Source organism: Platichthys flesus, chromosome 4 (assembly GCF_949316205.1).
Source record: "Platichthys flesus chromosome 4, fPlaFle2.1, whole genome shotgun sequence".
Lineage (NCBI taxonomy): Eukaryota > Metazoa > Chordata > Actinopteri > Pleuronectiformes > Pleuronectidae > Platichthys > Platichthys flesus.
The window spans coordinates 26266947-26294487 of record NC_084948.1 but is presented as its reverse complement, the minus strand read 5'-3'; positions in this window follow the sequence as shown (position 1 = coordinate 26294487).

Below are 27541 nucleotides of genomic sequence, written 5' to 3'. Positions count from 1 at the left end.
ATTTATGTGACACAGTCTTTTCTCATAAATGGTGTACATGTTTATTTTGTTGACGCACTCTCTCTGGGATTGCTCTCACTCTTCCTAAAGGTTAAGTGAAGAGGATGTCACACCTTGTGAAACAAATTCTAATTTGTTAATATGGGCTATACGATAGAATTTGATTTAATGATAGATACAATTGTCGATGACATATGTAAACCTGCCCAAAGTCAGACCATGCAAAGGCAAACATCTGTCCGTGTATCCACATCTGTAACACCACAGAGGAAATGACCGGTCTGACCGGCAGATGGCGCCACAGTCCTGTTTGTTTCCTGTGTGGAGCCGCAGCCTCTGCACCCCCTCAGCTCAGTATCTGCATGATACCACTTCTTTACACTAATGTGACACAGATCTACTGCTGTCGTACAAACACACAAAGAAAGGATTCACATTTGTATTTAATGACATTTTCCAAACGGCAGCGTCATCTCAGTTTCACTCAGGTGACCATTCCCAGTCCAGGCTCTGCGTCCCCCTCCCTCCGCTGCTCCTCTCTCCCTGCTCTGCACTGGAGTGTGGTCCAGCTTCTTAATGAGCTGGGCCCCTCCGGCGCTATCTCACTCTCACCATCTGTAATAACCCCTCTGCACATGCTGTTAGGCTTCACTGATCTGTCCTCACGTCTGCATCCACCAGCCTCACTCCCTGCAAAGGGCCAACGAGACCCACACTCACCCAAACCCTGCAAGAGACACACAAAAAAACAACTGTAAGACAAATTCTAAATAGTTTGCTCCTGATAGGTTCGGACTTGCCTCAGCATCATGACGTGTGGTTCTGTGGGTTTAACAGGCAGCCATTAAACCACAGATGTCAGATGTTGGATGGAGCGTTTCCCAGTGAGTCAGATTTCTGTGTATCCTCACAGGTATGTTGAATGTGTGTGAGCGTCTGTGCTTCAGGGCCACAGTCTGCAGGCTTGAGTGCATGAGAGCATATGCCTTTGTTTTTACATGTGTGGGTGTGTGAGTGTGGGTGTGTGAGTGTGTGTGTGTGTGTGTGTGTGTGCGGCTGCCTGAGCTTGAAGTTAGTGAAATGAAAAATAATTTGACCTAACTTACTTCCTTTATAAACAAGATTCTTTTTTTTTATTTTCATATATTGTGTTTGCTTTTTTAGATCTATGGAAGTTACTTTGTGTTAAACGTTGTCGGGAACAAAATCATTTTCACAAAGTTTAAACAAACGAGTCAAACCGCTCTCTCTGCGTTTAGAACTTTACTCTCGTGAATTCTGTTTCTTACACTTTCCCTTAATTTGACCTTCAGTGGAGTCTTTACACTGACCTGTTAGTTTGCTGAAGACACCTGACACCTCCCAGCCAGTCGGGGGGGCTGAGAGGTTTGACACCAGCCGACTGAATTTAGGCCAAAATACGAGGAGAGTTTTCCGTGCGTAGCTTTGTTCCGCTAGGTAACGGCTGTAAGGGCGTGGCCAGCTGGTGACCTAACAGGAAGATCTGAGCGTCTCATTTGGGTTCGGCCAATGTGAGAGCGGGTCCTCCGAGGACGCAACTGAAGACCGTCTATTGGGCAACGTGGCTGCTCTGATAGTGAATTCAACGTGTCTGGATCACCCCCTGGTGGCGGCCTGCAGTACAGGTCATCGCAGCGCACCGCATGAAGAACAATCAGGAGAGGTGTGCGAAAGCTGCTTCATCAGGCCTCATGTGAACGTGACATTTAATTGGAGGCTACACGGAAGCCACTGTGTTGATCATAGATGCACGACTGGGAAGAGGATTTGTTCAGAGAGGAAACACGATGAGCAAGAAGTATATTTGGATTATGTCGTTTAAAAACACTTGATTCATCAAAGAATCTCTTGCTCTCCTCCTCTTCATCGATATCAATGTATGGATGTTTCTTCACAGTTATTCTTCAGCGTCAGTTTTGTCTCCTCAACATCATTTTTGTGTTAATAAAATAAACAGCACACAATAACAATACCTTTTTAAAACAGAGAGGGAGAGCAAATGGATAAAGCAAAACAGTGCAGCCGCAGGAAGTCGGGTTCCAGGTGGGACTCGGCTCCAGAGCTGTTCAGTCAAACAGTTCCTTAGCAACCTCCCTCAGCGGAGTGCGTTAGTGCACTTGAACGCAGCACAGTCACAGCTCAGCACCGCAGCCCGGAGGTCGAGAGGTCAGATCCTGGCTCCGGCAGCGAGGCAGGTTCGTGTTGTAGGAGCACCGAGCGACATTAGAGTGAAGGAGCTGCAGCTGCCGGAACGATGAGGAGCAGCCCGGCTGTAATGGAGGAGGAGGAGGGCTGAGTGCTTTCTGCTTCTATTATGAAACTGAAATTCAGTCCTTGTGTTTGATTAAAAACATCAAGTTTAATTATAAACCGAGCAGAAAATACTTCTGTCAGTATTTCGAAAATTACTTTGAGGGAGGGTCTTAGCAAGAAGAGGAACTTTTGTGTTGTTTTTCAAGAAACTTCATCACACAACAAACAGCAAAGCAGATACACAGAAAAACAGTGAAGCTCATACGTCCCATAGATTTGTATTTAGTGTGTGACCAGAGGAAGTTCTTTGTGTTGTTACGTGAGGATGTTCTCTTGAATCGTGTCGTTTTTCCAAGTTGGCGTCTTCTCCATGGACGGCTCCTCTTCATCATCCTGAGATATTAATATTCTTCCAGGTTCACATCGTCACGTGTTAGAAACTCGCTCATTGTGAAGTTTTCCAACTTTTACCTTCTGTGATCTCACATTCTCACTCTCTGTGGGCTGCGGGAAAGAGGATGCACGATGATATAAAGTCGAGTTATTAACACGTATTTCTATCAAAGAATCTGGTTGCGATGGCCTTGGTGGTACATTTATTGTTTTATTGTTTTTATTCATTGTCATACAAATGTACTTTGTGATTGTTGTAGTCAGAAACAAGATTTCAGCACAACGTCGTCTACAGTCGGTTGGAAGGTCACGGGGTCAAAGTGTGAGCTGAGGCAGCGAGTTCCTCTCGCCCACTGGAACCTCCATCTCCAGACAGCAACCCTACACCTGCCCCGGCTCCACTGTAATGCATTATACCGTCCAGAGGAGATAGAATGATGCAATATGCTGCTGTCCTGGGTGTGTGTGTGTGTGTGTGTGTGTGTGTGTATGTTGCTGGGTGTTAGGCTGCGGTGCTGTCTGCCCAGGAGGAGGAGGAGGAGGAGGAATAATAAATGCAGTCTGAAGTTTGGATCCAACGTGTTCAGACTACTGAGCAGAGCCGAGCCGCTGCCAACGATAAGATTTGGGGGGTGGTGGGGGGGGGGTTGTGTGGGGGATGGAGAGGGGGGATGGTGCTCTTGGGGGTAATGAATTGGAGAACCAATTCTCGCCTTGCCCTCCCCTCTCTCTCTCTCTCCCTCTCTCTCTCTCTCTCTCTCTCTCTCTCTCTCTCTCTCTCTCTCTCTCTCTCTCTCTCTGTCTCCAGCCAGCCTGCGGCAATGTGAGCGTTGCCATGGAAACGTGGACCTGCCAAAGGACTACAGCGATGTAGAGAGGACGGGGAGAGAGAGAGAGAGAGAGAGAGAGAGAGAGAGAGAGAGAGAGAGAGAGAGAGAGAGAGAGAGAGAGAGAGACAGAGGAGGGGTCTAGCTCATCAATGTCTTGGAGTCCCCCGCTTTACCTCCCCCAACCAGAAGTACACACACATACACACACGCACACGCACACACACATACACATACACAAACACAGACACACACATACACACACGCACACACACATACACAGTTCAGGGATGCTGTTGGATGAACAAACATCACAAAGGGCTCGAGCCTAAATTCTGCTGCAGAGAAGCTGAAGCTGCTGAAGCTTCCTCGGTTTGCTCCTCTGCTCACTCTCGCTTCCTGAGTAACAACACGCACATGCACACGCACACACACACACACACAAAGACACACACACACACACACACACACGTACTCTGCAGTGACTGTTTGTTACCAGCGCTGTTGGAAAACAAATAAACTCCCTCCGCATACACACACCCACACTCTCCTGTGTGTGTGTGTGTGTGTGTGTGTGTGTGTGTGTGTGTGTTTGTGTTTGTGTGAGTGTGTTTGTGTGTGTGTGTGAGTGCTCCTGCAGAGCCAGAGGCCACGTCAGAGGAAAGAAAAGTGTGTTTTTAGTTTGTTTTTTCTTTCTTTTATAATTATAGAGTTGTTTTCATTTTGAAAATATCAATTCAAACTCCATCCCTCCGTTTCTCTCTGACGCAGGCCCTCTCTCTCTCTCTCTCTCTCTCTCTCTCTCTTCCCTCTCTGCTCATTATCTCAATAGTTCAAGAGAATACAGAGAACATACTGATATTTTTACCTTGTGTGTTTATCTGAAATTCCCTCGGGATTAATAAAGTATCCATCTATCTATCTGTCTATCTATATTTGTCTTTGTCACGTCTTCAGGAGAATGAGACTGAAGGTAATTTCTGAGCTCCTTAAGATCAGGGAAATGGTTTTGGTTTTACGGTCCACAGTGAATGGAAGCCAGTGCAAGACTGTGTTTGTGTGTTTGTGTCTGTGTGTGTGTGTGTGTGTTACACTCTAATAAGCCCCTCTGCTGAAGCTGAAAGTGCGACATGGATCAATAACTGGATGTATGAAGCTCTTCTGCAAACTGACATGAAATAGTCGATATTCTCTTTCCTATTCTTTCCCTCTATTTTGTCCCAGAGAATAGAGGGAGTAAAAGTACTGCTTTGTGTGTGTGTGTGTGTGTGTGTGTGTGAGTGTCTGTGTGTGTGTGACATTGCAGTGTCGATCTGAAAGGCAGCAGCAGCCGAGGACAGATACGATGATCCGTACCGCACCAGCAACTTGATTGCATACTAATGTTTTTCTATGACGCATCTTCTCTCCTCCTCTTCCTCCCCCCCCTCAGCCTCCCCCTCTGGTTTTCAAATCCTCCCTTGTCTCCCCCTTCTCTCCCGTCTCATCTTATATATTTACATCCTTCCTTCCATCCTTCCTTCCTTCCTTCCTTCCTTCCTTCCTTCCTTCCTTCCTTCCTTCCTTCCTTCCTTTCTTCCCTGCATCTTGCAAACCGCCCATCACCTCTGCAGGAATTCACCAACATGCGACAGACAGAAAAAAGATTATACATTTATTTTATTATTTTATTTTTATTTCTATATTGATCTATGTCATTCATTTATACATTTCATTTTGTAGTTTCAGATTAATGAATGCTCGACGTATTGTTTTAATTACTTTTATAATTTTGTCTTTTGAAGCACTAACATTGATTTTAAAAGTGCTATATGAATAAAGTTAGGTTATTATCATTATTATAATAAACTTTCCTTCTCCTGTGACAAGCAGACGTGTGATATAAGACATATTGATTACAGCTGCTTTAAGGAAAACTGATATCGACAGTTTGCAGGAGATGAGGTGCCCGAGGTGTCCGACACTTAGAATCATCTGCTCCGGGGTTTTCCTCCAGAGGTTCAACGGCTTCACATCAACCTTCTGCAACTTCTCCATTCAGACGGACACAAAGAGGTTTGCACGTCAGCAAAGTGGAGGCTTGGTTCACTCCTCGGCTAGTGTGGCTGCTTTTTAATGCTTTTGATTTATATAAACAAAGTGGTTTTCCATATGAACCCTCGTATAAGAAACATCACAATTTGATCACACAGGCCTCTTTCTTTTTAAACAGGTGAGTATTTGTTTTGAGCTTTGATTTAAATGATTAATCAGCGACTGAATGGATGAATCTTCATTGAATCCGGACTCTGTGCTGCTGCAGCTGAGACGCCTGTGACTCTGCAGCTGTGGTTATGAAAGAGAGAGGGGGAGGACACAGGTGAGGGACGGGTGCTCAGCCTTGAGGGGAAGTGAGAAGCTCGTCACTGACTCTGGAATGTTTGCTTCTCTGAAAACACACGTTTGCTCTTGTTGATTTCAGGATTTTGCGGTTTTGTGTCTTTTATTTTCGCCGCAATAAGAATCTTTACAGGAACGAGCTGGAATGGTAACACAACCTTATTTGACCGCACAAACATCCTCCGCCTCTCCCAGTCAGCTCTTCTTCCTCTTCATCAGGATCAGGAGCGGTGTTCTCTCTTGGGCCGAGTCCGCCACGCTGACACACAGCAAGTCAAGAGTCGGAGCAGCCAGCGCTGTGCGAGGCCGCGTGATAGGCTGCACACAGAAGCTGTTGCTAGGCTCACTGGGAACACACCAGTCTGACACACGTTTCCACAGCAGCCCTCTTAGCGGCTTGCAGCAGTTGCCATGGAAACCCCAATGCCATTTCCCCCCATTGTTCTGACGGCTCGATATTCAAAAAGCTTTTCTCCGTGCGACGTGGTTTATTAAAGCCGGGAAGGCCGACTTGTGTGCAGTGTGTCGGTGTGTGCATGTATTCAGCGCGGTGTGTGTTTTTTCCAGGTGTGTGTGTGTGTGTGTGTGTGTGTGAGAGCAGGGTCGCTCTCGGTCGGAGGTGGGGACAAAGGACGACGTCCTTCACTTGACCTCGGCAGCAGATGCAGACATTGACTGAGTCTGTGCTGCTCTGGGATCAGAGCCCAGGTGACTCCAGAGCAGCAGCGTTCATGGAAACAAAGGGATTGAAGGACAAACACATTAGTCTGTGGACATTTTTAATTATCAACAACATATTTGTAATCCTCAAATCTTCTTAGATCAGCAGCACCTGACACCAGGACAGCCCATCTTCCCCTGTGATGGGATGGGACACCTCTCCTGCGTGTCTCTCTCCACCACAGAGCTCAGCTTGATTCATCTTATTGAGATCAAAGTAAAATAACATGATTAAAGACGTTGAGCTTTAACTTCCCTGCAGCCGTATGTGACAGCTTCTTGATTCAACAACAAGAGTATGAACTCTGATAAACATCTGTGTGAACCACTGGATTTCATTTAGCTTCATCACTGATCCGTGGCTTCCTGAGTCTGACGTGGAATTCTCCCAGAACCGGTCAGGAACCAGAGCTCTGATTCAAAATCGAATCTGTTATCATGTAAATTCAACTACTGTGAATTATTTATTTTTAATGATCAGATGTGAGGATAGTACAGTTCAAACAATAACTTTATGTGTGAATAATATTGATAATATCTGGTTCTCCTGCTGCTAGAGCTCAAGTCGTATCCATATTATCATTCATCATCGTCCTCAGCTCGAGCTCTTGATGTGTCCACAGTCTTGATCATGTTCAAGTCTTCTCTGGCCTGACGCAGCTGGGAGGCAGATTGGTCCATCCTCTCCATCATCTCCATCCTCTCCATCCTCTCCATCCTCTCCATCCTCTCCATCCTCTCCATCCTCTCCATCCTCTCCATCCTCTCCATCCTTAGCTTCACGATCTCTGCAGCCAGCTTCATGTTCTCCCTCCTCGACTCCTGTTTTTTCTGCTTAGGAAAAACTAACTTCCTCTCTCTTGAGCAATTGATCTACTCAATGTAACAAAGTTGTTTAACAGAGTTGTGTGTTTTCTCAGTGTGTCGCTGGTCTGTTGACAGTCGTGGGCAGGAGAGCAGATTGTGTTCCAGCCGACATCAAAGGCTGTAAGTGTTTGATTCTGCTCAGAAATGTTTCCCCTTCGGCTTTGATCTGGTCTCACAGCTGTAAACGTGACATCATAGGTTTCAAAGGACTGAAAGACTCAAATCAATCAATCAAACTTGATTTGTATTGTCTCAAAGGGCTTACCCCTGACTTTGTCATGTGACCTGGACGGAAAACTGAAACCAAACATTGTTTGAAATCTGCAGGAAACATTAACAGTATAAAAAAACTACACATTTGTCACCCGACATGGCTCGTGTTGTGTTTTTTAATAAGCTGAATAAATCTGATTATCAGTCTGAACGTCCTCTGACCTCCATCTGTTTTTTACCCATTTATTTAGAGAAATCCCTGTTCTCAGTCTGAAGAGAGAAACAGCAGCGCTCTGTAAATTATGTCACTAACAGAAATGGGTCATAGCTGGAAAAATGTTTCCTCCTTCAAATGGTCTCTTCTCCATTCAGATAACATGAAACTCTTTTATAATGTGCCGGAGTGTAATAAGGTGTTAAAATAAAAAAAGGGGTTTACAACAGAATTGGTTTCCAGAAGAGATGAAGGCTCTTCTCTTCTCTCGTATTCCACTGCACCGCTCGTGGTTCTGCTGCTTTATAAGCTGATTTATGTAAAGGGTGGGGGTGGGGTGGGGGGGTGGGGGGATTAGCCGATGCTGAGTGCGTTGCATAAATAGTCTCTTTGTATTTCAACTGTCCAGACAGAGAACTGCTCCAGGCCTCCGTTTTCACAGAGCAAAGTACACACACTTGACCCCCGACCCCCACAACAAGCTCCTCCATGTTAGAAACGTCCTTAACCCCCCCCCACTCGCTGGCGGTGAATCCTGCTGTGTCCTCACATGGGCTCATTTGGACATTCTGCAGGTCTTTTACTTGTGGAGAAACTCAGCAGAAAGTCCAGAGACTCTCACTCGGACGTTTGCATCCTCACATACAGCCGGAGATTCTCCTGAGGTCAGTGCAGCTTGGTCAATTATGTTTTGTTTCATAATTTCTCTTTGAACCAGGATGTATTTTCCATTTAAATGAGAAGTTGCGTTTGTGGAAAGATCTTCATTCAGGCGGTTTAATTATCCACTATTCAAGAGAAACTTTCACAAACCAGCTGTTGAGGTACATTTCAGCTATAGAGTATTTAAGATGCATGTTATTATAACATTTTACAAAATATCCCTGATGTTTTTGAGGACACATTTTTATTCCTCAACCTAATGAGTGAAGAATCTTTCCCTTTTTATAGATTTCCCTTTGTGGCATCAAAGATGGAAACCTTTAAACCTGCTGTGTCTGGCCCAGAGGAATAAAGAAAGCTTCATTTCATCCTCTTTATTCCTGAGCACTTAGCCTGATCAGATTATCATTCAGTTATTAAATGACCCGGCACTGTAATAACTTAAAAGCGCAGCAGAGGATATCAAGGTTAGTTCAAGTTCGCCAAACCACTAATTCTGTCTTGAATCCCACTTTGTCTTGATGTTCATTCGCTTCCTGCTGTCGTCCTCTAATGTCTTTTATGAAAGTGAAGGAAGGGAAGAAGGAGGGAAGGAAAGGAGCCGAGTAGAGAAGAGAGGAAGGGAAGATGGTGAAAGGACAAGGATTGAAAAGACGGTTGAAAGAACATCTTCTCTTCCTGCTCTGACTCACTTCTCATCTTGTGTTGAACCTTTTTCTTTGACCGGTGATCGTTGTCTGATCCCTGTGAAGGAGGAATGATCACATCCCTTTGACCTGCTGAACAGTTAACACAACAACAACAACAACAAACACACAGAAAGTAACTCTGAGAGCGGGATCTTACTCGTGTGTGTTTTTGTTGCAGTGTGACAGAGGGGGGGGGGGGGGGGGGGTTGTGAAGCAGCCTGAGGCTGTTTCACTGAGGCAGGAGGCCGATCCTCTCTCTCTCTGTTCTCTGGCTGACTTCTGTGGATCACGGAAAGCCTAATGTCTCCCGACAGGTGGCGTGATGTTCTGGGGTCTCGGAGACAGGTGGACGCTCGGCCCCCCCGCTGGGCAGAGCTGGACGTGTGGAGAACCTCTGGGGACGGTTTCCTGCAGCTGGTTCCTCTGCTTCCCTCAGAACCAACGTCTTCAGATCAGTGCTGAGGATTCATGTGGTTTCGTTAAGTCTCCAAAACCGACTCTTAATAAACATGAAACTGGAAAACGAGTCTTTGGTGCTGCTGCATTTTATTGTGGCGGAACTACAGAACTCCATTAATGTGCATCTGTTTAATCCACTACTGCATTTGGATTAGTATTTAACTTATTGTGGATGAAGTCGTTGAAATGGGTAAATACACACGTCCCTTGAATAGATCTGAATAAATGTAAATGTATCTGAGTGAACTGTTTTTACTGATGTTGTGAGACATCCTAAAATAATAAGAAAACAAAATGTATAATTATTAAAATCAGTAACTCACACATGCACATTCCAGAACATACTGTGACTACCACATACAGTCTCTCTCTCTCTCTCTCTCTCTCTCTCTCTCTCTCCCTCTCTCTCTCTCTCTCTCTCTCTCTCTTTCCCTCTCTCTCTCTCTCTCTCTCTCTCTCTCTCTCTCTCTCTCAGTTGATATATTTATCTGTGTATGATTTGTTAGAGCAGCTGGCAGCAGTATATCCTCATTATGCTAATCTGTGGCCGCCGCCCACACACAGCAGCTCTGGATTTTGCACTTCAGCTTCAGCGACAGCACGATTTCATATTCAGGTTTGAATCGGAGTTCATTCTGTTCTGCAGCTCAGGAGGATTCAGTCGACTTCACAACAACCTTCAACCAAAGCCTGTGTGTGCGTGTGTGTGTTTGTGTGTGTGTGTGTGTGTGTGTGTGTGTGTATGTGTGTGTGGGTTGTTGCGCGTATTGACCAAACCTCTGCTAAACGGAAGCAGTGATATTTATATTGCATTAAAAATCCTAAATGATCACATGGTGTTTATGAGCTGTGGACGATCATTAATGTTCTTCTGGATGATTTCATTGTACTGCGGTTTTGTGTAATGACCTTCAGCTTTAATGAGTTTAACTTTACTGTCTCATTGTCTCAGTTTGATTTGTTGCGTGATCTAAATGTGAGGATACGACGCAGATCAGCTGGCGTCGTAATTGTTTTACTTTATTGAGTTGAAGCAAATTCAGTTGCTTTGTTTTTATTTAATTAAATTTGACTTTATTTGTTTTCTTTTCTTATTAAGGAGATCTGATTTAAACGGACGAAAGTTTTTATCCAGTTCCAACATTTAACGTATTTCGGAGTTGTGGTTAATTTGTGTTCGGCCACTTGGAGGCGGCAGAAACAAGCTGCCAACACATGTTACTAAATAACGGTTTAATTAGACATCGTGCAGACACAGGGCAACACTATCGTTTAGACTTTGGTAAAAAAGTATTAATATTTCTACGTCTTATTTGGAAGTGACCTCTAGTGGCTGTTGCAGGTATGGCGATGATGAATGTGGAATCAACCACGACCATTCAAATGACATCACTGCACAACCATGCACAAGAGAGGTCATCTTCACTTGAGGTAGAACTTAGTTTAACCAAAACTATGACATTTTCCTAAATCTGAACCAAACCAAAATCGTACCCGCTCATGTTGGTACAATGAGGAGGTTCTGATCCGGCCTCAGGTCCAGTTTCCTGTGATGGGTTTAATCCAGGGGAAGGAAAAGTGACCTCTACTGTCGTTTAGTTTGGAAAACATGTTGTAACTTTCCTCTCCAGCTCTACTTCATCATTTCTACCAAAGCCTGTGGAAAATATCTGTCCCTTTAACTCATTATGTTGCTCATTGGCTTCGGTGGCTAACTTGTTGGACGAAGGAACCAAAACAATAAAGTTGTGAATCCAAAACAATCTGCTATAAAACAAAATGCTGAAGCTCTGCGGAGCTGCAGAATCTGGAGATAATTCGATTTTCTCTCGACCTCCAGAGCAACGACCTTCTTTTTCTTTCCTGAAACCATCAGAAGAAGAGAGAGAGAGAGAGAGAGAGAGCAGGAGTGTAGAAACGGATAAAAGTGCTTCATGCGCTGAAAGAAGAGTCGGAGAGAAGATGTAGATAAACTGTATTTTTATGTGGTTCGTAAGTTAAAAAATGAGGAAACAGAGAAGAAGAGTCGGAGCAGGACGTGTTCATGTTCTGGTTTCACACGAAGCACTGCAGAGGCTTCTTCTGTCGCTCCGTAGAAAACGTGTTTATTAAAGCATCGGCTGTAGAACAAAAACCAAAGCAACAACAGCTGCAGGAGTGCAGAACATATCATGTACCATAAAATTGATAAAGAAATCACTGTACACGCTACAGTGCTTTTCAAATCACAGCTTTTGCAGTTAAGTTTATAGAAGTTATGATTTGTATATAGAGATATATGTAGATATCTTACAAATAATAAATATCTAGTTCATCTGATCCTCTTCTTTTTGGATTAATGGTTATTTCTGTAAGTTTGAGTTAGAAACATTTTCACAGCAGAAGAAACGTGATATAAAAAAGTACAATCATTGTTCAGAGTTTAGCTCAGACGACAAAATCAATTAGGATTCAAAGATGCTGTGGGAATAAAGATTTATACATGTCAGTGTTATAATATACACACACAGTTAATCTCATTAGTGCAATCAGCTCAGTCACTTCTGTTAATGAGGATAAATCGAATGTTCCAGTCCCGTTTAACACTTTGTGGTTTCACTGCAGGAAAATGTGTTGATGTAAAATCCGATTATTTTTGATTCAAGACACAAAGGAATTTAAACCAGGTTTTTACAAACAATCTTTAGGCTCATGAAAAACTTTGGAGAATTGAACCAATCAGTGAAAAGCCATTTAGAATTCAAGCTTTTCTTTTCACCACAACTTTAGTTCCCAAAAATAATTGTTTTAACCCCAACTATCATTAAGTGAAAAAGATAATTTCAAAAGGCAACATTTTGTCAAACTCTGAGAGAATTGATGATTCAATTCCTGATAAAACTTTCTTTTAAATCTCAGGGAGTTTGACGAACAATCTTAAAAGGTGAAGATCATATATATTCCTCACATCACTTGAAGGGTTTTATTCTAAAATGCAGAATAAACATCAGCCTCCACTGACGTCTGCTGGTGATCGGTTTATGTTCTCACGTGTCTTTGCAGCAAGACAAAGAAAAGACACTGGTGAATTTATTCTGACAAGTTTTAAGGTGAATTAAATAATCCTCAACGTTTCTAGAGAAACATTTTGTGAGCAGATTCTGACTCGTCTGTTTTTCAGACGTCTCTCTAATGTCTTTCTCTCTTTGGTCCAGTTCCTAGAAACGAGTGGTTTCATCTCCAAATCACAGTAATAAGACAAACTGATAAAAGATAATTCCATCTGCAGGTTGTACTTACACATTTCACATTTCATTTGTTAATTTTCTTTCCCCCTCAAACTGAAACGAAGCCCCTCAGGCGAACTCGCTGTGGATTCAGTGTGTTACACTCTGTGTGTAAATTGCCAAGGATGAAGTGATTGTGTATCTTTTCCTTTCCTAACATCTGCTGTTTACGCTGGCGAGAGCTCAACCACCCTCGTACCGGGATGTAAAGCAAGCTGTCGGAGAGGGAGAGAAACTGTGAAAATCTTTCACAGTTTTAAAAGCACAGATCTACAGAACCAAGGTTTTGATGGGTCCCAGTCGTCCACCATGTTCTGCTGGGGGGGAATCAAACTCACAACCTGAGCTGCACTCCCCTGTTCTGCTCTCACTCATCACAGAGTTTGAAATGTGCACATGCGAGACAAATGGAAATGCAGGTTTTTGAATCATCTTGTGATTATGAAACAACTGAGAGCTTCTTCTGTTGGGGCTGTTTTATATTTATCATTATATAATAAATAAAAACACACACAGGTCATTATTCTGTGTGAGTTTGTTTCTCTGTGTTTGTTGCCATTCATCCGTATGTGGATCATATCTCTCGCGCCTTTAAATTCCTTCTCTTTCTTCATTCCTCCTTTATTCTTTATGCTTTTCCATCATCTGCAGGGAATTCATGTTCTCGTTCTTCCCTCCAAGGTTTATTCCAATTGCATTTTTTTTTAAATATTATTACATGTCATTTATCAAGCGACTTGCATTTTTAGTACACTCACCATTGATGAGGGGCCATTTTAGGGGTTCAGTATCTTTGCCAAAGACACTTAGGCATGCAGATGGGAAAGAGTGGGATTTGAACCAGCAACCCTCTTGTTGCAGAACACCCGCTCTATCCCCTAGGCCACGCTCTCACACATTTGTTTGGAATTAAACTTTCTTTGACTACTTTCTCAAAACCTCAAACCTTCCTTTACAATTTCTAGTCTTCTTGTCTGTACAGATTCTTCTCTCCTGCTATTTTATTGGTCACTCTCTTTAGTTAATGGTGGTTATAGATAATAATAGTGTTTAATGTTAATGGTGTTAAAACTTAAAGATTTGGTAGAGAATTATGGTGAAGATTGTGTCTCCTTGACTTGAGATTAGAACAATATCTGCTTTCCCTCGACCAAAGTGTTTGTAGCTGGATTGAAGGTTCTGGGGGTTTAGGGCCTGAAGGATGCGACCTCATGACGAAGCCTCTGCTCTAGATGATCACGATGAGGACCCTGGTGGCATCGACCTTGTGGTGTCTGGACTGATTTACATGAAACCACATGGTCTCATTTACTGGATTAATGCTGGAAGGACCAACTGGAGGAGAAAGTGTTTGCTCTGCAGAAAGTGGGGCTGCAGCGAAACCAGCTGACGGAGGGATGTTGTGTTATCGCGCCTCTGTCTGGAACCATCGATGCTCTGTGGGACTCATTACATGACTAATTTATGGCGATTATTAATACATTTTAACAGTTTAGAGGGGGGGGGGGGGGCTCACACTTCACTTGTTAATGTTGCAGTGGCCTCTGAATCCTCACGGTTCTCCAGGGACGCTGAGCGAAGCAGAGACACATCCACAGCTCACGCTCCCACAGCATCAATAATGTGCTCTGATGCTCTCCAGCTTTAAATCGTCTCTGAACGATGATCCATCCCTATTGTTTAACACTGTAGTTAAATATAATTCGTATATGAGGCGCTCACCATTTTAACGGTAAAACACAGGTTTTTCCCAAAGTGCGATAATCAAGTGCAGTTTTAACGATGATTCAAATTTTAAATGGTGACAGCCGCCGTCAGGGTTTTCCATCGTGGGCTCAGACTAACAGCTGCATCGTGGGTTCATTTAGAAAACGGTGAAAGCATGAAGGAAATAAGTAACAGAGGTCTGGAGGTGTTTTTAAGACTTAAGACTCGATGCAGGAAGTGGGGAAATGTCACAGTTTATCCTTCTAACTCTTTCTACGGGTTTAAATCCCGTCAACGGAAGGTTCTGGTTTTAAATCCTGTTGTTACCGGTCGGCTTGTGTGAACTCTCCTTCGTTTGTCTCCTCAGGTTCAGAGAAGGTCTCAAGGAAGCAGAGGAGGTTCGGGGGTTTCACATGTTCCACTGAGGAGAATCCAACATGGACTGACACGTGTCTGAACAGCCGTGACACATGTGAAGCAGAGACATGTGTCCACAGCCTGAATCTGTTTCCCTGCTTATTGTAGAAACACAACTCTTGCGTGGTGCGGACTCTATTCGCCCAATGCACATTATCCCACATTGTGTTGTGTACTTTTTAAATAACTTTTGCATAACATAAAATTAGGACGCCAACGAATTAGGACTATGTTTACATCAGTGTTTGTTTGTCTGTGGTTTAGCAGGTTTTGAACTGTGGTTTCATAGAGACACTGCTCTGCTTGTTGGTCTGCTTGTTGGTCTGCTTGTTTACAAAAACTACTGAAACAATTTCCTCAACATTTTGTGGAGTGGATGAACGGGACCCAATGAAGGAGTCATTAGAGTTTGTGTTTTCACTTTCTTTAACCTTGTGGGAAAGAATGTATTTCAACATTCCCGTTGATTTCTAATTGGCGGATCTGTTCAGGAGACTGATATCTGATGAGTTCTCCTGAGTGACGTGACTCAGGGACTTTAATCACCTGATTCGGTCGTATTTAACACAAGGTGCCACCACGAGAACTCACATTAATCCTCAGAAACAAGGCCACAGTTTCAGAACCCGACTTGTTTTTATGAAAAATAGGCCACGTGTGCAACGGAGGCATCGCTTCTCCTCAGGAAGCAAACTGAACCAATTTGTCTTCATCCCTGTTTCCACCTTATTCCCAGGAACCAGCCGGGGTTTCCTGTGATCGGCTCCTCTGGGCTCTGGTGGAATCTATTCTTAGGTTTCAGAGGAACCAACATGTAAAGACGTGAGAGGAGCAGATGAGGAGGGAGAGGAACCAACAAGAGCGGGGGTGCTTTGTTAACGAGACAGGAGATGTTTCCTGGTCAGAATATGAATTTAAACTTTAGTCAAATCTCTTGTTGTGTTGGTGGTTTCGGTTAAAATCTGAATTTTTTTGCATTTCCTGTGTTTTTTAATGCTTCCCCTGAAACCGGTGGTGATATGAGCTCCGTCTGAGTGGCCTACTTTGAGGAGTCTGTGATCCATATGTTCAGGAGGCGTTCAGGGACACTAGTTTATCATGGAAGCTGTCACACAGGCTCCTCTCCTCTCTCTCTCTCCGCTCGGCCTCAGCTGTCGGCACCGAAGTAGGACAACACGGACCTGAAGCACCTTGAGGAACACGCTTCTGGGGATTTACAGATTATTGAGCCTCCAGTTGCATTTTAAATGTCTAAACATGTATAAATATTATACACATGACCCTTTTAATGAAAGAAAACTATTAATCATTTAGTTTGAATGTTAATCTGCTGATTACATGCTTCTGGGGAAGCGGATAAAGGCAACACTGAGCCTTAGCTGAAACTTGGATGCAGGAGCATGAATGAATATATAAAATATGTTTTCCTGAAGGTTTTCATGTTTTCGGTTCATTGTCGTGTTTCTGCCTCTCAAGAGCTTTTAAATCCAGAGGCAGCGTCCGACCGCGTCTCTTCTCTGATTCACAACGTGTTTCACAGACATGCTCTTAGTTCGCCTGTCTGACTCAGAGACACTTACCTCCTGCGTCCTCAGAGGTCCCTGAGCCTCGGACGCAGCCTACAGCCGCTGAGCTAAAGCACATCAGCGTCCAACACAACACGGGAGCCAATCAGAGCCCTTGATCTGGAGGACAAAGTCCAGCAAGTTTTCTTCTGCGTCTGAACCTTTCAGAGATGAATCAACACAACGAGACACGGAGACAAGGAGTCGACAGAGAAGCTTCTTCTCGGATTGACTCGGTTATTCCCTCGTGTAACAAGGAAATTCATGTATAACACTATTGCCCTCAAATATATAATAGAGCTGATGGACAATATGATGGTAAAACTGCAGATTCCCAGAGGTTTCTTGTCCGAGCCTGAAACTGTCGACCTGTTGACATCACAAACATTATGAAGGCTTTTTAATCTCATCTTCACACGTTTATATCTGAAAGGTTTTAGATTGAGGCTGAATTCTTCTAGTTTATTTCCAACCAATAGATTTGATTGTAATTTGTCTCGGCTGTGTAATATTTCCTGGTGAACTCCAGACAGAGCTCTGTGCTGTGAGATTGGTTTTATTAAAGATCTGGGTTTGTTTACTGAAGTTCATCCTGGACGTTGATGAATTTCATAAGTGCCAAACACAAACAGATTTGAAATTGTTCATAAACTTCTAAACTGTGCAGGTCGTAGAAAAAGGTTTTATATCTGAAACGTCACATCTGGAGTCACATCTGGCTCGGAGGCTGCTGAGTGACAACCTGCTCCAGTGTGTTGTCACTGAGCCAGAGAACTGACCCGGACGTCAGGTGTTAAATCAACCGATGGGATTATTTTAGCTTGTTCAGCTCTTCAGCCTCCAAGAAATGAAAAAGGACAAATCTGTTCTAAATCCCTGTGGCAGACGATCGCTGCAGTTTGAGTGTTAACATCTTTTGACTTAAACCTTGTGAATCTGTTGTTTGCTTGACTTTACTGAAACACTGTGAAAATGTAGTTTTAAAGAAAAACCCATTCTTATTACCGGGACTTTCAGCTGCCTGACGGGTTTATCTGCTCGTTCTTATTGGTCGAACTCTTCAGGAGTTCCCGTTTACACTCTAATAAAAAAAACACCAGCACAGAGCACAGTGACCTTCTCGCTGGAAGCCGGAGGAACTTCTTTAGTGGCGGATGGAGAAAGGTGTGTGGGGAGGAGAGTGACAGGAGGTTGGTTCAGACCATGCTGTGAATTGTGACTCCATTTCCCAGGGAGCTTTGGGACAACAGCTCAAAAAGCCACTAGCCGCTCAGCCGATGGCATGAAGAGGGCGGAGACCGTTTGGCCAGAGGTCGCAGCAGCTGATTGGCTGGTTGGTGGAATCATGGTGGATGCAGGGGTGCAGGTGTTGGTTGATCGGATGACGCTGGTGCACAGGAGGATTGTGGGTAGATGGAGATGTCAGAGTTGAACCCCACCCCTTCTTGATTGTGATGTCACAGGGGATCAGAGCCCGATCGTCTTTACGACTTCCCCCTCTCTAACGGGTCGACCCGACTACACCGAGAGTGGAAGCGCCATGTTGGATCAACTTACCTCTCCACAGTGAATCTACAACAAACGTGTGAGGGCTTTACTCCTGAAGACTAAAGATGTTACTTTGCTTCAATGGTTTATTTTACCCATAACCATGTACAAATAAACAAAACCTTTACAGCTTTGTATGGTCACACATTTAGCATTCATTGGTCCATAAGCACTCCTCACGGCGACATGAAAACACTGGTAGAAGACACCGACATTTGATTTTCTAGCATCGGCGTCTCAACGTTGCACTGACGTCACAAAATGTACCATCCATTCTAACAGTTTCATTGCAAATCAAAAATAGTCACATGCAATGATTGAAAAAAATTACATTACCTCATGTCACATATAGAAAGTAAGCGAAAAGTTCCATCATTTAGAAATAAGTACTCTTCAGAGATTTGTCTCTCTTGTTCTTTTCTGTTTTCTTTTTTTTTAGTTTGTTTTTTTCTGAAGTCCTGGACATTCTGTCAACAGCGTTGTTGGTCTCATTTGAGTTGTAAACATTATCGTTACAGTGCCTCACTCCCTTCACCGGGCTGGCTAGAGAACTGGTCAATCAACACTATCAATCAACTGGTCGAGAGGAACTGGTCAGTGGTCAATCAGTCGAACGAGGGATCTGTGGTGGAAGGACACGATCGTCTTTGGGCTCAGTTTGGGACGACAGGACACCAGTGAGACACTGGACTGAACATCTATATAAGACACCCTGAGAATCACAACTACGTCTCGTTCATCCCTCCCTCCCCCCTCCTCCCTATCCCCCCCCTCCCCCTCCCCCCCGTCCTCTACTTCTTCTCCTAGGGAACGATCATAGTCAGGTGTGGGCGTGGCCTCGGCAACTGAGGAAGATGGTTGGTTGGTTGGTAGGTCGGTTTGTTGTGGCTCCTCGTGGTGGTTGGGATGGAAACAGGTTAAGGTGGATTCTGAACTGGTAAGGTCGGATGCAGCACGAACACCAGTATGAACAGTAGAATGTAATTAACAGGTCTGGGGAAAAATAGGTGGATTTAAAATGGTTTGCAAATAAAAGAAACTAAAGTGTCTCAGGTGGATTAAAGATTAAAGGGTCAGTTCATCCAAACGATGATATTTGTTTAATTAATATCATCATTCTCCCAAAAATGGGATTTTATTCTTAGTGCACAAAGTATTTTAAAGTTTTATCGGAACAACTTGCTACAGGCAATTATAGTAGTTCCAAAAAAAACCTGAGTCCCAGTGGAGTCTGGAGTTTCCCCACAGCAGCAGGACGAGGAACGTTTCTGCTGAGTTCTTTTTTAAAGTTCTGTTCAATTCCCTTCCACCGTTTTGAGAATGGAGGCACTTTAGTTCAAACTCTGTTTTTCAGGGCGAACCGACCTTTTAAAGTAAGAATAAACTTGAAGTGTTCTTGTTTTTAGAGCTTTGTTTAATCTCGTATATAAAAAAAAGGTTTTAATCCCACCGGTTTATAAAACAAGCGCACCTCAAGCTGGAGCACCTGAACGTCCATTCTAGATGCGTATTCATCCCCAGACCTGTGAGCATGTAACAGTAGATTGTGACAGTAGTATGTTATCGATGGAGAACATCACATGGGGCTGACGTGGTGTGCAGCAAAGGATGGCGCAGGGGGGAGGCGATAGTGGTGGACAGTGATTGGTTGATTTGGTTGGTCAGGTGACTGGAGGGGTTATGGACAGTCGAGTTGAGTCAGATCACATGATGAGGGTTTGCAGCTATAACGTCAGGAGGTTCCATTGGGAAGTATGGAAGCCTGACAGGTTTTAGCTTTTGGTGGACACTGGACAAAACACCCACCCAGAAACCCGCTAACACACACACACAGACACACACACACAGAAAACAAACATGCAACACACACAACTTTGCGAACAGACACAAGGACACACAGACATTCACCCTTTTTTGCATAGACACACACAAATACAAAGGTTTGTTAACTTACACCCACACACACAATCACTCGATTAATGACAAACTCACATTTGCTCCCACATGCACCTCGACTCACACACACGCACACACTCACTCTTGCCCACCCCCAGACTTGCGATGTGTTACTGTGATGATGCAGAGTGTGGTGGAAGGTGAAGAATAAGACAACGGAAGACAGGTGATGCTAAAATGAACATTTATAATGACTGCTGTTGCTGTCGCAAAATAAGAATCCTTAAAAAAAGACCTCATATATATTAGCACTAGATTGCCCACTTCACTGGTAATCCACAAGTCAAGAAACACAACTCACTAGGTTTTTTTTTCTCTTTACAAACACAATGCTACAATTACATTAAATATTGAATACTCTTTAAGTCAGTTAATGAATGTTGTTAAAAGCAACCACTAAAATACTAAAAAGAAAAACAAAACAATAATAATATTAATTCACCTTTTTTCCAGTCGTTCCCTTTTTTTCTCGTTGCGTTGTTATTTATTAATAGTATAATAATAATAATAGTCTGAGAAATAAATAGCTCATGTGGTGTTCTCAGGGCGATGGGGCAGGCAGCATAAATCGAGGGTGGAGCTCAGAGCGATGCGGTGAAATGGTGGCGTCGGAATCTCACGCAGTCACTTTTTAATACTTTCAACATGTCTCTGATGTCGAGGCGATATGTGAAGATATGCACAGGTTTGGTTCTGCAGGCGACGGGAGGGTGGAGCGCCCCCTGCAGGGGTAAATCATCCCTAAACTATCCTTCTATTTCATGTAAACTAGGACTGTATTGCACAAACGTTAGCAGCTCAGCTTCCTCGTTTTGTCGCCCGGGAGGAGCTTAGTTTCCTTTTTCTTTTATTTTTATTTCCCGCCCTGTGTCCGCCTCCCTGCGTTTTCTTTTTTTTTCTTCTCCAGCGTGGAGGAGCCGAGTCGAGCCGTTTTTTTTCCCACGATGATATGTCTCTAACACGACCAAGCATTTGCAATAACTACGGCTTGATGATAAAAGATACTAGCGCCACTACGACTCACTGTTAGGAAAACATCAACAAATGTACAAAAACAAGCCTCTACGTTGAGAATGGCTCGGACTACTTCTCAAGGTTAGTATCATTATGTGATGGGCACAGTTATCTAAAGAGTTTGCTAGCCAACATGGAAGCTACACAGCGAATACAGTAGGTAAATCAACACTAATAACAACAGCACAGGTTAACACAGTAGAACTAGCAGAGCCGATTATACAGGCAAGACCTAACTATCGGATACGGAGGATGAAAAGTGTCGTCTGGCGCGTCCACCAGTTCCTCTTTATGCTGCCGGCCCCTTTCTGCTCAACACTTCTCTCTTTACAGCTCAGCAAAAAATCTGACAAAAATATTTACAATGAGAGAGAAAAGAAATGAAATTGTGGAGAAACAGTTGTTTAGTGTTTTTTTCTTTTTTGTTTGTCTGCATTTCTTTTTTTGGACGTTTTTTTCTTCCTTTCGTGGTTTTTTGTTGTTGTTTTTTTTTGTATTTTTTTCCGTTTTACTTATATCTCAGAGAATTGTCCCCAATGATGAGCAACAAACAAACAAACAAAAAAAATCCAATCATATCAGTGAGCATTGCACAGTCTCAGAGAGGTTTTTTGGGGATGGAATGAGAGAGTTATCGTCCAAAACAGTTGGATGAACACAGAAGGGTGTAGGAGGAGGAAGAAGGTCAATAAAGTTCATGAGGGGGTGAAAGTTCAAAAAGTTCAAGAGGACAGAGGATGGCTGCGCAGCTGACGGTGCGTAAACACTCCCCACACCACCGCGCGGGGGGGCGGTGCGTGTGTTGGCGTGCGGTGGTTTGGATGTTAAACGACAAAAAAAAAAAAAAAAAAATCATCATTAGAAAAATGGAGTTTTTGAATCTTTCCCATTGAGAAAAATCAAATGGAGCGAGAGAGGAGGAGGAGGAGAAGGGGGTAAAGAGAGAGAGAAAAGGTGAGGGGCGGGAGAAAGAGGGGGAGGTGAGGAGAGTGAAAGGTGCCCCCAACACTATGGCACACAATCAATGAAGTCCCACAGGCTGAAGAGATGACAGAATTAGGAAAGCAGCTGGCATGAGCGGTAGGGCTTTTTATAAGGTTGAGAGGCAGGACAGTAGGTAGGTAGCCAACCTGCAGAGGGTTAATCCTGGTCGGGTTTAGCTCTGTGGGGGGTGGTGAGGAGGAGGAGGAGGAGGAGGAGGAGGAGGAGGAGGAGGAGGTTGTGGTGGTGGGGGGCAAGGTGCTGTTCAGTTGAGGCGTCATGAGCGACATCATGTTATGAGGGCGGAGCATGCTGGCTTCATGGGTGCTTCCAGGATGGATGTCCGACACACAAGAACAACTCAAAGAAACGCTTGGAATGGTAGTTGTTGTTGTTGTTGTCTTTTTTTGTTTTTTGTATATATTTTTTTGTAGTTTTCATGTTTTTGTTTTTCCTCTCTGTTCTATTTTGGCACTCGAGAGAAGAGGCTTGTGGGAGGCGGAGGAGGACAGTGTGTATGTTTGGGTGAGAAGGAGAGGTGGGCAGTGAAAGTGCAAAAAAGAGGGCATGGAAGTGTGTGTGTGTGTGTGTGTGTGTGTGTGTGTGTGTGTGTGTGAGGGGGTAAACAGGCTACACACAGAAATGGCATTTTGTTAAAACTGGTCTGGGTTAGACAGAGCATACAGTACAAATCAAAACCAGGAAAATAAAATCCAACAGAGAACGAGAAGAAGGAACAGAAAAACAGTGATATGACAAATGCAGTCTACAGTTGCTGGTGCTTTGATTGGGCCCGAGTCGGGGGAGGGAGGGGGGGTGGGGGATGGTGGAAAAGTGGAGAAAGTGGGGGTCCCATATGTGTCTCATTGAGGGTGTTCGAAGAGGTGGGAGGGTCAGTGGTGGGTGTGGGTGAGAGTGGGTTTGAGTTGGTGGAGGTGGGCGGGGGGGTGGTGGTGGTGGTAGTGGTGGTGGTGGTGTTGGGGGGGGAGACAACATCGGAGGACAATGTCGAGGAGCCGCACACCCACTGAGAAGCAATGAGGTCACCTGGCGAGCAGGTGGCAGTTGAACGTTAGCATTCCTCTACGCGTCAGAAACGTAGAAATCAGAAACACGACTAGCCGACTACACACAGACACAACGAGAGAGGGAGAGAGAGAGAGAGAGAGAGAGAGAGGAGCATGCACATCAAGAAGAAACACCTACGATAAAGCTACACTTCTACAGCAGTGTCGCACACTGACCCCCCCCCCCCAGCTCGGCCTGCCGCACACGGCGACAGCAAGAGGGTTTAGTGCAAACATGTCGCCGGGACACGTGTCAGGAAGCACAACATGACCACAGGGAAATCATCTGGTTTCTGGTTGTGTGATTAAAACAAGGGAGGGGGGGGAGCAGGAGGGTTCTTGCGCTCGAATTGAAGCGATCAGGATTTCAAACGCTGCCACTTTAAAAGCAAACTGGCAGCGCTCGGTGTTGTTTCTCTCCCGACATCAGACTCTTGGATTGCATATTAAGAGAGCGACAACACAGTCTGTCCTAAATTTGGTGGTGGTGGTGGTGGTGGTGGTGGTGGTGTGGGGGGGGGGGGGGGGGGGGGGGGGGCGCCCAAAGGGGAAACTGAGGCCGCACACACTCTTTTCCTTTTGGGGCGAGCTGTGGATGAGGGAGGGGTGTTGAGAATCTCTGTGAGATGCTCCTGGTTGTATCTAAGGTCAATAAGGTGCATATCAGTGACAGGACAGGCCCGAGCTGGTGGTGGTGTGGGGGGGGGAGGGGGGGGTGTACAGGACAGACAACAGCGTTCTACTGAGAGCTTGACACAGCGCGTTGAAGGGTTAGTAATGTTAGAGTACAAAAACACACAACAACACACAGAAGCCTCTACTGCACGTCAATGGTCTGAGGAGTGATATGCAAACGTATGCAGAGGTGAGTACATTCATGGACAATCTCAGTCTTTGTTGCAAATTAAAATCCTGATTTATTTGTTTTTTTCCCCCAAAAGTTCGGTAGCAAGTGAGAAACTTTTCACAAGTACAAGCTCCCTCTCGGCAAAGTAGCAAAATAGTCTTCGTTTTTTTTTTGTTCGAGAGTCTTTTTGTTTGTTTCCCTCTGAGGAAGGTTCGATAGCCGAACGACAAAATGTTTTCACTGTTCTGACGTCGGAAAAAACAAACGTCTTGTTCACGTGTGGCCCGCGGACCCACGTGATCGGAGAAACAACCGACCTTCCAACGCGTGTAAAACAATATCAAAATGCTCTTATCGGCATGCAAGGAGTTGTTTCCGAAAAATGAACGACACACACTGCCTAATTTTTTTTAGTCACTTGTTTTTTTTTGTTTGTTTCTTCCGCCTTGTTTTTTTTTTTGTCCACGCTTTACTTCACTGATATCATGCAATATAGACGTGCAAAAAAGATAACATCTATTTCCACAAAATACATTTTCATCGTAACTATAAAAGGCTGTGTTTAAGAATGCTATCTAGTCACATTTTTTAGCATCATTATGCTAACCTATCGCTATGTTGATTCGTCTAGCCCCAGAGTCCTAGTGCTGTTGCATTCTGGGAAGGGTAGTTCCCACGGGACTGGCTAACGCTCGGCCGACGCAGTGGTTCCCTCGTCTTGTGGCAGGAGCAGAGAGGGTTCTAACAAACGGCTGCACGGACGCGTTTTTAGTACGTTAGTCTACGTAGTTCTTAAAAACTGTCACTGGGACGACTCCCTTCCTACGTAAATTATAAATATGCTTCATTTGGCACTTTTCACATTTTAATCGTAATATAAAAGTATGTCTCCTCTTATCTAAGGTGATTTAAATCCACACATTTAAAGGTTCACTCTGTATAGAACTATTTTGGCACAGGTTTAACTTCAGGTTAGAATTACACTATTATTAACTTATAGTAAGCTTATAACAGAGCCAGTGCCTCTCCAGCTAAAGGACAGATTTTTACGATATGTTTTAACCTTGTATTTTTAGTACATTAGTTATTATTGTTAAATAGCAGCATGTTCCACAAATCAAAAAATGTTTTAAAACCTATTCAATATATCTACAATTAAATCCAAAAGCTCCTACGGCAGACAGAGGGTAAAGGACAGGACGACATGCCACTACGTGTATTGCTTCCAGTAACGATCACATTTTTTATCTCCATGACCTACACAAAGACGACTAAAGAGTAAAGACAAACTGAAACCGAAGAAGACCTTTCTCCGGTTTAATAAATGATGAAGATGAAAAGTAAATCTGTCCCGTGTCCATTAAACCGACCGGCACCCGTGTTTCTCCCATTGTAAATGTACTGTGCTGCGTTCAAGGTCAACTAAGCAATCTGCACCACAGAACAAGAATCATGGAAAACCGACAGAACTAAAGCTACGAGTATTTTCACGTCTTTCAATTTATTTAGTTTTAAATTTTGACAACTGAATATTTGTATAATCCCTGAAAGAGTTGATGGAAAAATAGTGAATAATGAATTTGAAAGTTCCCAGAAACGTCATAGAAATCGCTCATTTAGTCCAAACATTGAATTATGATGATGGATAAATCAACCCTGACTTAGAATACACTGAAGAAGATGAATACAGCACAGTACAGGTGGAACAGTGGAACAACGGCACGCCACCTTCTCATCAAAGTATCAAACTAGAATCAAGTCAAACCCTCGCGATATGTGTATGTTTCATGTTTGTGCAGCAAAGTTTTTCCAAATCAACACTGTGTTTCTCTTCAGCGCCACAACATTACGATCCAACACACCGACTCGTGCCCCGTCAGCCTCGACTATCACCTCCCCTGAAGGTGCGCTTGTTTGCGGTGCATCTCCGAGCCGCAGCCACGAGAGAGGCTCGGTCTGCGGTGTTTGTTTCGGGGCAAAGCAGCAGACATGCGTGGATCGTTAAAAAGAACACCAGACCCAATGGAGCGATGTGGTAGGAGGAGAGGGGGTGTCGGGATGGGAGTGCACTGGAGGACGGGTGTGAGGGAGGGGTGAGGAGAGTGTGGATGGTGTTAGATGGGAGTAAAGAAGCCTCCTTACCAAGCTGTGGAGATAAACCCTCACTGGCGCTCCACCAGAGACACACGTTCGATAGCACAGTGGAGGATTTAGAGTCGGATTGGTTTTCAAAAAGAATCAGAAAGTCTCTTTGTTTTTGTGTGTTTTGTTTTTTTAATCTGAGGAGAGTCCCCTCCCCTCACCAGGCGGGTTGAGGTCAATAAATCAAATGCACCCCCCTCCTTGTTTTTTGTTTTTGGGGCATTTCACATTCCGTCCCACTTCAAACTCCTGTTGGATTTAAATCTCCGCCCATTGTCACCTCATGAACAAGACACAGCTGCGATAGAAAAGTGAATTTAGAAATTTGTTCCAGTCTTTTTTTTTTTATCTGCTCCTGGACACCGACCCCCCCCCCCCCCCTTCCCTCCCCTCCGTTTACAAACCCCAGACGACAGGTGAATCTAATTGATCTCAACTCTTCACCTCAATTGATTGATCCTCTTCATCGACCTAGTCTCTTCCTCCTCCTTCAGTATTCAGATATGACGTGCGGTTCTGGTGAAGTTCTTCATATGCATTCTACATATATTTCATATATGTGTATGTTTTTTTTTTTTAAATCCCTGCTGTACAAAAAACCATCCAATCATGATGCCGTCTACAGCACACATCCCTGACCTCATAGGCCGAGGGAGCCGCTCCCTCGCTTCACAGTGCATTAAGACAGAAATTCAGTGTACTCCGATTGTAAAAAAATTCATAATAACACAACATAAAACAAAAAAAATTAACAACAAAAGAAAAACAACAGCATCTTCAGCAGCCTCCGGGTTCTACAGTGGCCAGAGACCTGCAGTTTGCCTCAACTCGCTGGACGGGTGTTGGAAATCTCTCGCTGCCCATTACCTCAGCGGCACTGGGAACGGTGGCTTGATAAGGGCAAAGATCAGTGAGGCTACTTATCTCCTGAACATCCCGAACATCCACGCTGCCTTTAAATCACAAATCTACCAGCGAGTCCTGCAGATTCAGCAGCGGAGCCCAGACGGACGCCGCTCCCTCGTCATGCTTCAGTGTTTCCTCTCACTCCGGGTTTGCGTTTCTCAGTAGTACGTCGTGAGTCCTAAGTGCTCTCGCTCGATCTAGTCTGTGGTTCGGGTTCATCTAAAGGGGTTTGGAAGACCACAGGCCTCTCGGCAGCGATTCATCGGATAATTAATTTTCAGTGACACGTTCACATTGTTGGCAAACTGTAACTGGCATTTTCCTACAGGTGTAACACGGTGGGGGATGTTTTAGAGCGTGAGCTGGGACGGCCGAGGTGTTGAAGGTTAATATAGCTGCTAGAGCGCTGCACTGCAGCCTGTGGTGG